At 42.0% G+C, this 15,109-nt stretch overlaps 1 long non-coding RNA gene and 1 pseudogene across 1 annotated transcript in view; both read right to left on the reverse strand.

Annotated features, from left to right (window-relative positions):
• Nucleotides 1-5,335: 5,335 nt before the first annotated feature.
• On the reverse strand, nt 5,336-5,644 carry LOC145536651 (U6 snRNA-associated Sm-like protein LSm3 pseudogene; annotated as a pseudogene).
• A 632-nt stretch (nt 5,645-6,276) lies between these two features.
• LOC145536222 (uncharacterized) overlaps nt 6,277-15,109 on the reverse strand; it is a 312,877-nt gene continuing 304,044 nt past the window's right edge. Inside the window, exons 8-10 of the long non-coding RNA XR_014075706.1 lie at nt 11,935-12,014; nt 9,489-9,784; nt 6,277-7,526 (exon numbers count right to left, since the gene is read on the reverse strand). This is a non-coding gene — a long non-coding RNA (uncharacterized LOC145536222). The remainder of the gene's footprint in view (nt 7,527-9,488; nt 9,785-11,934; nt 12,015-15,109) is intronic.

The following is a 15,109-nucleotide window of genomic DNA, read 5'->3' on the forward strand; positions in this document are numbered from 1 at the left end:
TTCCCTCAAATGGTCCAATGTTGTCTGCAAGGTCTCAGTTCAAACATCTCTTCTGGTGAAGGTGTCCATGAAGCTCTCCTCTAGAACAAGACAGGTGTCCTGTTTTAAACTCTCACAACACTGGGCCCTCTTCCCAGCCTTGATACCAGTGGTCATTTTACATTTATTTGTGTGATCCTGCCAATCACTAGTCTCGCTCCTAGTCTGTAAGTTCCTTGAGGGCAAAGACAGTCCCTGGTTTGTTCACAAATACTGAGCACAATGCCTGTTCCTTATGAGGCTCTCAAAAATACATGTGGAGTGTTTACGGTGTGTTTAAGGAATAGGGGCTCTGGGAACTTGAAACTAACAGGATGAGTGCAAGCCTGTGAAAATCATCAAGAGTGAATCTGTCACCTTGGCTCCATCCGTTACCAGCTGTAGGCTCTTGAGGACACCATTTACACGGAGCTTCAAGTGGGAACAATAATGTCTCTGGCTTGTTCTGAGGGTTCAAAAAAAAAAGATGCTTTGAGCGCTGAGCACAGTGGCTGGCACTCAGCCTTGTGCAGTATGTGTTAGTGATGATTATCACCTTCCTTAGGAGCCTCTGTTGACTCTTCAGGGAGGAGCTAGTGCTTTCTGGTCAAATTCTGTATTTCCCACCACCACAAGGGATGTTTCTCATTGCTGAGGCCTTGCTATAGAAAGAAGGCGAAATAAAAGATCACCATTAAAAATGAATGGATCATGTGACACCAAAAGCATAAACACAAAATAAAATAATAAGCTAGACTTCATCAAGATTAAACAGTTTTGCTTGCAAGCATCAGCAAAGTGAAGAGAAAACCCACAGAATAGGAAGAAATATGTGCCAATCATATATCTGATAAAGGAATTATATCTAGACTGTATAAAGACTTAAAACTCAATAATAAAAAAACCTCCAAATTACCCAATTAAAAATGGGCAAAGGACGTGAATAGTTTTTTCCAAAGGGAATATACAAATAGGCAACAAGCACATAGAAAAATGCTCAACGTCATTAGTCATTGAGGGCATCAAATCAAAACCATGATGAGATACTACTTCATGTCAACTAGGATGGCTGTCATAATTCTTTAAAGATAGGCACTAACAAGTGTTGCTGAGGATGTGAAGAATTTGAATCCTTATATAATGCTGGAGGGAATGTAAAGTGGTAAAGCCACTTTGAAAAACAGACTGACAGTTCTTCAAAAAGTTAAATATCAAGTTACAATATGGCCCAGAAATTCTACTCCTAGGGCTAACAAAAACATATGTTCACACAAAAATGTGTGCACTAATGTTCACAGAGGCATTATTCATAACAGCCCAAAAGTGGAAACAACCTAATTGCCTCTGAACTGATTAATGGATGAATAAAATGTAGTATATCTATGCAATGGAATATTATTCTGCAATAAAAAGGAATCGAGTACTGAGACTTCCATGGTGGTTCAGTGGCTATGACTTTGTGCTCCCAGTGTAGGGGGCCCGGGTTTGGTCTTGGTTAAGGAATGAGTTCCCATATACTGCGACTAAGAGCTCGCGTTCCACAACTAAAGATCCCACATGCTGCAACAAAGACCGAGTGCAGCCAAATAAATAACAAATGACTATTAGATTTTTTTTAAAAAAGAAAAAAAATGAGTACTCATATCAATATATATACAAGGTTAGTATTCACACATGTATTACCTAGCTCTGTCAGCAGTGAGTAGGCCCAGAAACAATGACATCTCAGTAGCAACGAACACAGCTAAGAATCCAGGTCTTGGTTTCTAATATCATTCTTCAATGAAAGGAAGCAGGGATCTTTGGGAAAGTGGCTGATTCTAGAACTAGGGCCAGAAATACACAAAGTGAGTCTGGAGCATCCTGCAGTGCCAAAAAGTAAGGAAAGTTAAGAAAGAAGGCAAAGAAGGAAGGAAAGGAGAGAGAGAGGAAGGAAGGAAAGACGAAGCCCAATAATGGAGGTGAGTCAAAAGGACATATTGTTTGTTTGTTAGCTGACTCTATGCAACCCCATGCACGATAGCCCACCAGGCTCTTCTGTCCATGTGATTTCCCAGGCAAGAATACTAGAATGGGTAGCCATTCCCTTCTCCAGGGGATCTTCCCAACCCAGGCATCGAACCTGGATCTCCTGCATTGCAGCCAGACTCTTTATGGTGTGAGCCACCAGGGAAGCCTCAAAAGGACATAGGGGCCACCTAAAACAGTTTCCATTGACCAAATCTGGACCAGTTTGAGCAACAAAATGAATAAAGTAATACTGGATTATAACCCAAAGTATACAACAAATAGGCATCATCCACACTGATATAAAAAAATAAGCAGGTTCTTTCCTGGTGGTCCAGTGGCTAATATTCCATGCTCCCAATGCAGGGGGCCCAGGTTCAGCCCCTGGTCATGGAACTATATCCCACATGCTGCAACTAAGACCCAGCACGGCCAAATAAATAAATATTTTTAAAATAAATAAATAAGTAAATACATCAGTGAGGGAAGGGGAAGAGACAAATATGTGCATAACTCCCCATGCCTTAAGTGTGGGCTACTCATAGTGACTACCTTCCAAAGAGAACAGTATGGAAAGGGGGAAAAGAGTAACATTGCAGCTGAGAAATCAAACACTACCTTAGCCAGAAGATTAAAGTCAACATTGGCAATTACAAGTCATGCTGACAGTACGTACCTTGACATGATGTGACAAAAATGGCACTTTTCTGCTGTGGCCTTCTCTCCCGAACCCATAATCAATCTAATGATTAGAAAAACATCTGACAAATCCTAAAGGAGGATGTTATTATTGTTCAGTTGCTCAGTTGCATCCGACTCTTTTGTAACCCCGTGTACTGTAGCCTGCCAGGCTCCTCTGCCCTTGGGATTTCCCAGGCAAGAATAACTGGAGTGGGTTGCCATTTCCTTCTCCAGGGGACCTTCCCAACTCAAGAATTGAACCTGTGTCACCTGCATTGGCAAGTGGATTCTTTACCACTGTGCCACCAGGAAAGTCCCAACTGAGGATACTGTATCATATATCTGACCAGCGGTCCTCAAAACTGTCAAGGTCATCAAAAATAAGGAAAGTCTGAGAACCTGTCATAGCCAAGAGTAGCTTGGTGACATGACGATTCAACATAATATATGATGATTCAAAGTAATATAAATGTAATATGGTATTCTGGATAGGATCCTGGAACACTCAAATGACTTTAGGGAAAAACTGAAGAAATCTCAATAAAGCATAGGTTTATTTAGTAATAATGTATCATTGTTGGTTCATCAGTGTCAAGCGTTTACCATACTATTGTAAGATGGTAATAACTGAGGAAACTGGGTACGGCAGTATATGGAGAGTCTCTACTACCGTCTCAACTTTTCTGTAAATCTAAAATTGTTCTAAAAAGTGAAGTTCATTTTTAAAAAAGAAATGAAGTATTGATACATACTACCACATGGATGAACCCTGAAAACATTATGCTAAGTGAAAAAGGCCAGTCAAGAAAAACTACACATTGTATGACTCCATTCATGTGAATGTCCAGAATAGGTACAACCATAGAGACAGAAAGTAGATTATGGGCTGCCTAGGGTGAACTGTGGTGTTGGAGAAGACTCTTGAGAGTCCCTTGGACAGCAAGGAGATCCAACCAGTCAATCCTAAAGGAAATCAACCCTGAATTGGAGGGACTAAAGCTAAAGCTCCAATACTTTTTGGCTACCTGATGTGAACAGCTGACTCACTGGAAAAGACCCTGATGCTGGGAAAGATTGAGGACAGGAGGAGAAGGGGACGACAGAGGATGAGATGGTTGGATGGCATCACTGACTCGATGGACATGAGTTTGAGCAAACTCTGGGAGATGGTGAAGGACAGGAAAGCCTGGCATGCTGAGTCCATGGGGTTGCAAAGAGTCACACATGATTGAGCAACCGACCAACAACAAGGTCAGGAGGGATTGAGAAGAACTAGGGGGTGACTGTTAGTGGGCACAGGGCTTCACTCTGGCGTGATGAAAAAGTTCTAAAATCAATTGTGATGATGGGTGCACAACTCTGAATATACTAAAAACCACTGAATTGTACATTTTGCACAGATGAGTTTTATAGTATTGAATTATATCTCAACAAAGCAACTATTTAAAACAACAAAAACAAAATGTTCTGCTGGATGACAGTAGGAGAGGTGTTTGTTAGGCAGCATGTCCAGTCCCAAGGGCTGCTGTAAACACCAGGTGCAACCGCAAAATCAAATGTACTCTCCTAACCTAAGCTGTTAGAACAGGAAGAGTCCTCTGGTGTTCTCATTTTATTGCTTCATCAAATTTAATTTGGGTTTGTATGGTAATAAAAGCCGATTCCATCTACTAATATTGCTAAAAGAATTCTCTCTGTTCGCTGCTTTATTAATTGCTCAATTGAAACACCATGGATTATTTCCAAGCACACAGTTTGAAACATTCAGAATTAGCCTGTGCACTCTATTGGAAAGCGACCTCCAAGGTGCCTTCTACCTTTAAGAATCTTGTACGAGCCTCTCAGTGCAGGAATGGGATATCTATAATGTCAAAAGCCCCAAGCAGCTCAGCAAAATTGGAATGGTAACAAGCTTCTGTGCTCACACCCTGGGTAGGATAGTAGTGTCAACACCTCCAGCAGAGCTGATAGAGCTGTCTTTCAGTCTGTCTGCAGGCTCTGTTTACATTCTGCAGGTTAGCTAGAAACACTCTCACCACCTCCACCCCCTGAAAAAGATCTCTGGGTCAACTTGACATCTCCTAGACGCTCCATGTACTATATTTCTTCCTGTAACAAGCTCTCCTGCTATGTTGCTTTACATGATTTCTTTACAAAGAATAAATTAGGCTGAGTGTATAAGCAACATATAAACTCTAGAGATGTTGCCAATCATTACAAGCAATGGAAATCAACAGCAGATGTGCATAGCAGTCTCTCAACTGGAGCTTGTCCCATTTGGAGAGGCTCAGGTACACCTGAAAGGTGGAAGGAGTCACGGACATTTGGAATTTTTAGTGAGGTGAAACTGCATTGCAAATATGGCTACAAAGTGAAGGGAAAGTATTTTATTTTATTTTTCTGCATCTTGGTGATCACGTTTATTGGAAGGGGTGGAGAAAAAGTAAAAATGCCATTTAGCCTAAGAATTTGTGAGTTATCTGCAAATCAATTTATTTCAGGAGTGGAAGAATTCGTGATTATTTCTTAATATAAAAATGTATGCCAGTTTCTCTTTTGAATATATTCTATGTTTAAAGAGGCAATCATATAAAATCTCCTGCTTCCCACACTGGATAAATTCTTTGTTTCAGTCAACTCTAAATGGTGGGACCACTAGCACAACACCATCTCCCCAGACAAAGAGCATCAGAATATTCCATTTTGTTGATTTATATATCTCTTAATATGCTTCTCCTTCACTTTCTATAGTTGCCACAGTTTCTTCCGCATTTCTCAATAACATGCTTAAATATTGATCATAAGCATGTAACCCACCTCAAAGTTCTCTGTCGTTTCTCATTTTCACATAGATTCTCTCATCCAGGCTGAGCCTGAGAAGATCCTGGAGCTCTTCTATGGTGTTGGTAGTTTGTTGCTGGTCCATGCGGTCTGCCATGTTTGAAACCCGGAAAAGTATTTTAGAATGAGAGGCAACTGCTTGGGAGAAGATATACATAGACAACACACATACACAATCACCAACAATCTGTATGGTTTTCCTGAGCCTCAGACCTTTGGATCCAATTGCCTCTTGACTGTAGTACTGTCCTATAGTTCATCAAACTTTGACTGGACCAAACTAACTCATCATTTTCCTCCCCAAACCAGCACTTCTCTATTGTCCATCTTGATTAAACAGCACCCCTGTCTGCCTAGACATTTCTTGCACAGTGACAGGCACATATGATGGGCACTTGATGACGGTTTGTCATTTTCTTCAATGAAATCAAATAACGCTAGAGCTGTAAGCACTTTTAAAAATAAAAAAAGGAAAGAAAAAAGCATATAGCACTGAAGTTAAAATGAGGAAGGACTCGAAGGGCCTGAGAAGGGAAAGGAGAGGCCTTGTCCAAGGCCAAGCAGAGCTGGAATAACCAACTTGCTTAGCCAGACCTACTCACCTCAACTTGGGGGCATTTCTACTTCTCCTAAGTACCTTCACTGTTTCAGGCTCCCTGCTGCCACCCCAAAACTCCAATTCTCTGAAGATGTTTAATAATAACTGCAGGTAATGTTTCTCCATCCATCTTTGGGTCCACATATGTCTTAGGGCCGTCTCCAGCTTGTGTGAATATGAACTTTCTTTATATGAAGAGAGATAGAATCACATCCTAATCTTGAGTAAAGAAATTTGAGGCAGTTGCATGCTTTCAGTTTTTTAGTGGCAGGGCTGACTTGGTGGCAGTTTATGGGTCCCTAGGACCACACTGGGGCTTCCTTGGTGGCTCAGGCAGTGAAGAATCCGCCTGCAATGTGGGAGAGCTGGGCTTGATCCCTGGGTTGAGAATATCCCCTAGAGGAAGGCATGGCAACCCACTCCAGCATTCTTGACTGCAGAATCCCCATGGACAGAGGAGCCTGGCAGGCTACAGTCCATGGGGTCGCAAAGAGTCAGACACAACTGAGTGACTAAGCACAGCACAGCACAGGACCACGCTGGTCTTCCCTGGTGGCTCAGATGGTAAAGAATCTGCCTGCAATGAGGGAGACCTTGGTTCCATTCCTGGGTTGGGAAGATCTCCTGGAGAAGGGAATGGCAACCCACTCCAGTATTCTTGCCTAGAGAATCCCATGGACAGAGGAGCCTGGTGGGCTACAGTCCATGTGGTTGCAAAGAGTTGGACATGATTCAGCGACTAAACAACAACAAAGGACCACGCCTGGGCCTCTCCCAGTGTTGCATTCTTCTCCATTTTCTGTGGGTTCACTCAACACTCTCCTGGCAGGGTATGTGGATTTCCATGTCCAGAAATATCAATGCCAGGATACGCACAAGGAGAAATACACGTACGGGCCACAGAAGGTTCTCGGTTCCTTCTTCCTTTTTGACTGAATAAATCCTTACATACCAGAAAGAGCAGTCCCAGAGATAACAGGGACTTCCAGCATGTGCTGCCTGAGTAGCCACAGCAGCCAGGGCCAGTCCAGTGACAGTCTAGTCCCTGACATCAGCAAGAACGAGGCATCTGACAGGAGGTGCTGAACAGGAATACGCTGCAACAGCTCAAGAGGTGCTGATGGGGGAGGGCTGGGGCAGGGCAGCTGGTTGTGTTTTAAAATCCTAAAGATATGGCTGGGTCCTTGCTAGAGATTGTGTACTTTCAGTCGGCAGAGGAGAGAACTGAGACTCAAACTACAAATCCAACCAGCTAAGTCTTCCAGAGCTTGGTTGTTCTAATCAGACAGACTTCAGAGCTCAGCTCCTCTCCAGGTCCTTACATTAGTAAAAGTTTCCTCAAAAAAGTTGTGCTAACTTCTCTGAGACGCAAGTGACTCATCTGTAAAATGGAGATAAAGCAGTACTTATGTTATAGTGTTAAATTTAACTAGGATAATGCATGTAAAGGGCTTATCATTCAATACATGGAAAATCTGACCTTTATTATTATAGACCTAAGAACTAAAATGCCCACATTCCAAATGAACATTAGGCCATACAGCCTCTAATATATCAACTCATGGAGCTTCTCAAGACAGCTACTCCACTTATTAGCTGTGTAGCCTCGGGCATGTTTCTTAACTTCTCTGAGCCTCCAATTTCCTTATCTGTAAAATGGGGATAATAATGGCATTGACTTTATAGAGTTGTAAAAAGATTCAATAAAGAACTTAGCACACTGTCTTGTATATAGCATGAGGATTATTCTATATATAGCCTTTCCACAAGCTTCATCAAACCTGGGTTTATTCTACTGCTGCACAGGTTTTACTATCAGGCAGATGTTAAATTTATTTATTTTGTTGTTGTTGTTTGTGTTCTTTTTGGCCATGCCATGTTGCATATGGGATCTTAGTTCCCCCACCAGGGATCAAACCTGTGTCCTCTGCAATGGAAGCATGGAGTCTTAACCGCTGGACCATCTGGGAAGTCCCTTTTTGAGATGTTTAGAATGTAGATTCCAGAACCCCCGAGCCTGGGATTCGATCCCAGCTCCATCACTTACTATCTGTATAATCTTGGGTAGGAACTTTAACTAGAAGTCAAAGATTCATCTCAGAACCTTTGCTTAATAATACATTTCAACCGCACACTCTGGCCATAGAACATTCTTAGGCAGGTCGGAATGAAAATCTTAGCAGTGTGTTTATTTTCAGGAGTGCTTTCTGTAATTGTGTAAGTTTTTTACAGTCCCTGTGCATGACTTTGACCTCCTTGTTCCTCAGTTTCCTCATCAGTAACATGCTGATTAAAACAGCACACACACACCTCAGAGTTGTGCTGTGGTCATCTACCCAAAGTTTGGTCCCAATGTCAAGACTGATGCTGCTGAACATACACACAGAGGGTGTGAAAAGGGTTATTAATTGCATAATGGGGTTTTTCTAGGGAAAGCAGGGCAGGGTTCCCAAGCTGGTCCAAACATGGCTTGGGAAAGCAGGGAAAGAAGGGGTTTTACCTCTGGTTAGGGGGTTGGCAGAGGTGAAGGTTCCCACAGGTGTACGGAGCCTTGTGTGATTTGAATCTCTTGCTGGGCCCTAGAGGTTGGGACACCCAAGCTTTCTCATCAGCTTGCTCAGATGTGGGGAACAATGGCAAGGGGAGGAGGCTGAAAAGCTGTCAGGAAAGTGAGGAGTCAGAACAGATGTTCTCATAAGCTCCCCATGGGTCTAACAGTGTCTGAGAGCCATGGTGGTTGGCCCACTCATAAAGTGATACTGCTACAGAATGAAGAATAATCTTTTTCAGCCCACTTTCTACCATATCCCAGATGTTGTTACATCCCTTGCTATTTGTGCCTTTAAGACAGAGTTAAACTGACAGGGTGAAGAAATAAACCAAAAATAGAGACTGATAAGACTAATTCTAGCTTAAGTCCCATAAGATCTACTATTGTTTCTCAACTGTCAGAAAAAAATGCTACATGTCACCCTTGTCTGAAAGAACCCAATTTCACTATTTTTACAAGTCATTCTGTCTTTACTCTAAAGACATGTCCACTGAAAAAATAATTCATTTGGAATGAAAAAGGATGGACAAGATGGGAAAAGAAAAGTCCTAGAGTAGTAGAAAAATTTAAAAAGCCATCCCCAGAAATTAAACATCATCTGTCACCAGCATAAATGACTATTTCTATCCAAAGAATGTTTCTACTGGTGAGCCAGCTAGCACTACCATGTGTGGAGCGGGTACCAATTTGCAGGACAAGACACAGAATGGCAGCAAGTCTTCAATGGACATTTCTCAAGGACAAATGAGATTCAAAGATGATTTCCCAGGAGATTGAAACTCGTTCACTCACCCCAGTTCCTGATGTCTCAACTCTCAGATGTCCGACCCCCAACTCAGCCACGCAGAAGAACATTCTTGTCAACAGTAAGTTTCAATCAACTTTTGGTCACTTTCTTCAACTGCAGTTCATCCGGGGAGGATGAAAGGGCCTAGACTATGAAGGGCACAGCTGACAAGGAGGTAAGCCACTCTCAAGAAGGCATCATTTGGGATCGTGCTTGCTAAAGAAATGATGACCATGTGGACTTTACTCAGGACCACTATGCCTTCTTTGGATCTGAGATTGTCACAGGATGTCTCTGTGTCCTTTGGAGAAGCAGATGTACACTGTACAAGTTTTCCACATTTTTTCCTGAATCTCTCACTTGAGATATATGACTATATATCTACACATCTATAGAGCTGTGTGGGGATTCCCTGGTGGCTCAGACAGTAAAGTGTCTGCCCACAATGCGGGAGACCTGGGTTCGATCCCCAGGTTGGGAAGATCCCCTGGAGAAGGAAATAGCAACCCACTCCAGTACTCTTGCCTAGAAAATTCCATGGATGGAGGAGCCTGGTGGGCTACAAGTCCATGGGGTCACAAAGAGTCGGACACGACTGAGCGACTTCACTTTCACTTATAGAGCTGTGTATGGTGCCCTGGACCAGACACTCTACTCTTTCCACATGTTGAAGAGTGTCATGTGTCATGTGCCATGTGCCATGGATCTCAGGGCCCTGTGCATGTGATATTTGAATCTCCTCTTCAGTGTCCCAGCCAAATGGATGGCCAGCTTGAATACCTCCGGGGATGAACGGATTGCTATCATGTGGGGCAACCTGTCTTCTCTTTGGAAAGCTCTTACTGCTCTATACTGCACCTTTCGTCCACTCCTCCTGGTTGGGTCTTCCAGAGGTCACTCCCCATGTGTTCTGGGGCAGCCCTGTGCACCAAGGCTGTTTATCTCCAGGCCACTCACTCTCCTCTTAACTTTTTCTCATTTGGAAGGCTCTAGGTGTTCCTTAGAACTCTCGTCAGAAAATTCTGCAATATGTATTTCTCTGTCTGACAGCCCAGGGTAGCAGCCCCTGGGTGGAGTGTGTCTTGTACATGGCAGTGCAGAGCTCACTCACTTCCCCACTCGGAGAGCGAGTTTCACCCTACAGAAGTCCACAGACGCACTTATTGCACTGTTGACTCACCTTCAACTTCACATTAATTAACTTAGCTACTCAGTCCAGCTTTCATTGTCAGGTCCTTCTTCTGTCATGCAACATAGCCTTCCCAGCTGTTATTCTGTGGAGGTAGCTTTGCCCAACTATATATATATTTATATATGATAAATATATATTTATCATATGTAGGGGATACATATTTATCATAGCATTTATCGATTTGTGGGCTTCCCTGGTGGTTCAGCGGTAAAGAATCTGCCTGCCAATGCAGGAGACATAGGAGACTTCAGTTTGATCCTTTGTTCGGGAAGATCCCTTGGAGCAGGGCATGGCAACCCACTCCAGGTATTCTTGCCTGGAGAATCCCGAAGACAGAACAGCCTGGCAGACTGCAGTCCATAGGGTCGCAAAGAGTCAGACATGACTGAAGCGACTGAGCACACGTGCACGCACGTATACATTTATACATATGCATGCATACACGCATATACATATTACACTGAGATTGCCACTTAGAATCAAAGAATTAAAGAAAGCTAATTCTGGAACTTCCCTGGTGGTCCAGTGGATAAGACTCTGCTTTTCAATGCAGAGGGTGTGGGTTCAATCCCTGGTCAGGGAGCTAAGATCCCAAATGATTCACAGCCAAAAAAACAAAAATAGGGGGAAAAAAGCTATTTCTGGCCCCTGGGTAAGAAGTATCTATTTATATCTTGATTTATCTTATTTGGACAATGGAGTGAAGGAGACACTGACTTCTAGTCAGATTCACCTTTTAAGTTTGTGTATGTGTGTAAGCTGCCTCTGGACCCATTCAATTCCTGGCATGTCACCAGGACCCCATCCTTCCCATGCTGTGCTGTGCTATGCTTAGTCCCTCAGTCGTGTCCGACTCTTTGTGACCCCATGGACTGTAGCCCTCCAAGCTCCTCTGTCCATGGGATTCTCCAGGCAAAAATATTGGAGTGGGTTGTCATGCTTTCCTCCAGGGGATCTTCCCAACCCAGGGATCGAACTTAGGTCTCTCGCATTGCAGGCGGATTCTATGCCATCTGAGCCACCAGGGAAACCCAAGAATACTGGAGTGGGTAGCCGATCCCTTCCCCCCGGGGATTTTCCCCACGTAGGAATTGAACAGGGATCTCCTGCCTTGCAGGCAGATTTTTTACCAGCTGAGCTACCGGGGAAACCCCATCCTTCCTATATCCATACCAAACTCTCCACCTGCACTGAAGTCAAGGGACTACCACACTGGACTCTTAGGCCCCAGGCCCCAGGATTTCAGTTCAAACGCTCACCCAGAGGAATCGTGTTGGAGAAGTGACAGGGACAGTGAGGGCTGCGCAGATTCTCATGGAAGTTCTCTTCAGGAAGGATTCTAGAAGGAAGGAAAGAATCAAATTCTTATACAGACCTAGACCCTAGAGAGCTACTAGAAAATAAGAGAAGAATAAGAATAATTCTGCCAGCTGTGTTGCCTCTAAGCTGCGACCCCCTACCTAGTTCAGAGCCACTGGCCTGTTTAATAACTCAGGGCCAGATTGAAATCATAACAGGCATGGCCGCATGTCATAGATTATGATATTAAAATCTGGGAAGTCCATGAAATCCCAGAATCTGATCTTCAGAAGGGCTGTTAAATGGAACAATCTACAATACTCTTGGTCCCAAATATTAGCAACAGCCTCCAGGCTCAAGTAAATAGGGAAACTACTTGCTAAAACTGTTGCTTCTCAGCACATCTTTTGAATCTAACAGTAGCTGCCAAATTCCAAGAGCCTCTACTCTTGTGATTCACTGACCATGTAATTGACCATGGAATTTATTCAGTCTTTTCTTTTACTTGTATCTCAACATGTAGGAAAGAACGCTTCTTTAGCTGTGCTGAGATTAAATGTAACAGCTTGGCTTATATACTCTGAGCGATAAAGCATTTTTATTTCCCAAAGTAGATAAATAACACACACACACACATTCATAGGATTCTATGGAAGGGCCAGAGATGTCATATTCTAGTCGAAACTCCTCCTCTTACGTGGGAAATACGGTCCCAGCAAGGAAAGGGATTTCATCAAGGCCACACCAGGAGTTGGTGGTGGAATGTGCACGACAGTTTAGGGCTTTTAACTGCCAGCTCAGAGTTCTTGCCTCCATACAGTGCTAAAAATTAATTTAAAAATAAATATATCATATATCTTTGTTGATGACTGAAGGGAACTCTGCTAAGGAATACTGATACTTCATCCAGAGTAAGAAGCACCACTTTCTTTTTCCTTCCTTTCTTTGGGAAAATAACTAAACAATCTTCAGAATTCATTTTGAGAAATATTTATTCACTCATGAAAATTAACTCCTAAAATTTTTTAAATGTATTTTAAAATTAAATATGTATGCACAGTGGGTGCTCAAGAAACACAATATGTATAGAAATATAATAGCATATATAACTCTGATCCTGAGTTCAAACGCTCACTATGCCCATAAGTACATTTGCATTTGACAGTGAATTCTAACTTTTGCTTCAAATCTGTGGTTATCATTTACATACCTTTATATTATGATTAATATAATCCATATAACATAATAATGTTATCTAGTGGAAATTAAAAGAATTAAAACGCTTGGCCTAGATCTTCATCTTAGCAGAAGTGAGAAGTGGTATTAAATTCTCTGGTTTTGTTTTCAACTTCTTTCTTTGCATGCTTTTTCTCAATTAAGGGTGTTTACTGACCCCAAATTGGCCCTGGACATCTACCAATACGTCGGCAGAAAGAAATACAAATAGCCAGGAAAAGCTTAGCAGACAGCCAGAGGTCCTTCTCATTAGAGAAGTAAGGAAACTAAAAAAGCCATTTTCCCTAATGTTGCTTGGAGAAGGAAATGGCAACCCACTCCAGTATTCTTGCCTGGAAAATTCCATGGGTGGAGGAGCCTGGTGGGGTACAGTCCATGGGGTTTCAAAGAGTTGGACATGACTGAGCGACTAACACTCATGTTACTTAGTTTCTTATCAGCAGCCACCGAGCACAGTTGAATTCTGACTCCATAACTGCCTATTTTCTAGTTGGACTTTTGTTTTTACTGTCATTACTATTATTATTTTGCTGTTGAGTTTTGAGAGTTCTAGGTAGTATTCCTTTGTCAGATATCTGGTTTGCAAATAGCTTCTCCGAGTCTGTAGATTGTCATTTCATCTTCTAAACTGGGTCTTTCTCAAAGCAGAACTTTTTGGTTTTGATGGGGTTCAATTTATCAGTTTTTCCCTTTACAGGTTTTGCTTTAGTTATCAAGTCTAAAACTCGTCATCAAGCCCTAGATTCGAAAGATTTTCTACTGTGCTTCTTCTAAAAGTTTTATAATTAAGCCTGTGATTCATTTGCATTAAAGCCAGCATAATGTTGTGTGAGGCTAAGGGAGATTTAATTTTTTTGTCAATGGACGTCCCATTACTTCAACATCATTTGTTGAAAATGGTGTTTGTTGAATTGCTTTTGTACCTTTGTCAAAAATAACTTAGGTTACTACAAGATAATAATTTCTGGATTCTCTATCTGTTCCATTGATCAATGTATCCATGCCTCTGCCAACATCACTCTGGCATGATGACTGCAGCTTTTTTGAAATGGAAGTACGGTTGATTTACATTATTGTGTTAGTTTCAGGTGTGCGGCATAGTGACTCAATATTTTTGCAAATTATATTCCATTATAGGTTACTATAAGATAATAATTTCTCCCTTCCCCCTTCTTCTCCCCTTTGGTAATCTCAGGTTTATTTTCTATATCTGTGAGTCTGTTTCTGTTTTGTATATAGATTCACTTGTATTATTTTTTAGATTCCACAAATAAGTGATATCATATAGCTGAAGCCATCGATTTGAGACTTTTCTAATATAGGCATTTAGTACTATAAATCTCCCCCAGGACTACTTTCTTAGCAGCTTCCCACAAATTTTGATATGTTGCGTTTTCATTTGCATTCAATTCAAATTACTTCCTAATTTTACTTTTGAATTTTCTGTAACCCACGGCTCATTAAAAATGTTATTTGGTGTTTAAATATTTAGAGAATTTCTGGAGATCTTTCCATCATTGATTTTTATTTTAATTTTTTAAAGTTTTAAAAATCTATTTATTTATGGTTGTGCTGGGTCTTTGTTGCTGTGCACAGGTTTTCTCTAGTTGTAGCAAGCAGGGGCTGCTCTCTAGTTGTGGTGCATGGGCTTCTCTTTGCATTGGCTTCTCTTGTTGTTGCTCACAGGCTCCAGAACATGCAGGCTTAGTAGCTGCGGCTCAAGGACTTAGTTGCCCTGAAGCATGTGGGATTTTCCCAGGCCAGGGATCAAACCTGCACCCCCTGCATTGGTAGGCAGATTCTTAACTACTGGACTGCCAGGGAAGTCACTCCATCATTGATTTTTAATTTAATTCTCTGTGGTCACAGAGCAGACTTTGTATGACTTGAATCTTTCTA

The sequence above is a fragment of the Giraffa tippelskirchi genome, chromosome X, assembly GCF_054371585.1.
Source record: "Giraffa tippelskirchi isolate mGirTip1 chromosome X, T2T-mGirTip1v1.2.pri, whole genome shotgun sequence".
In the NCBI taxonomy this organism is placed as follows: Eukaryota; Metazoa; Chordata; class Mammalia; order Artiodactyla; family Giraffidae; genus Giraffa; species Giraffa tippelskirchi.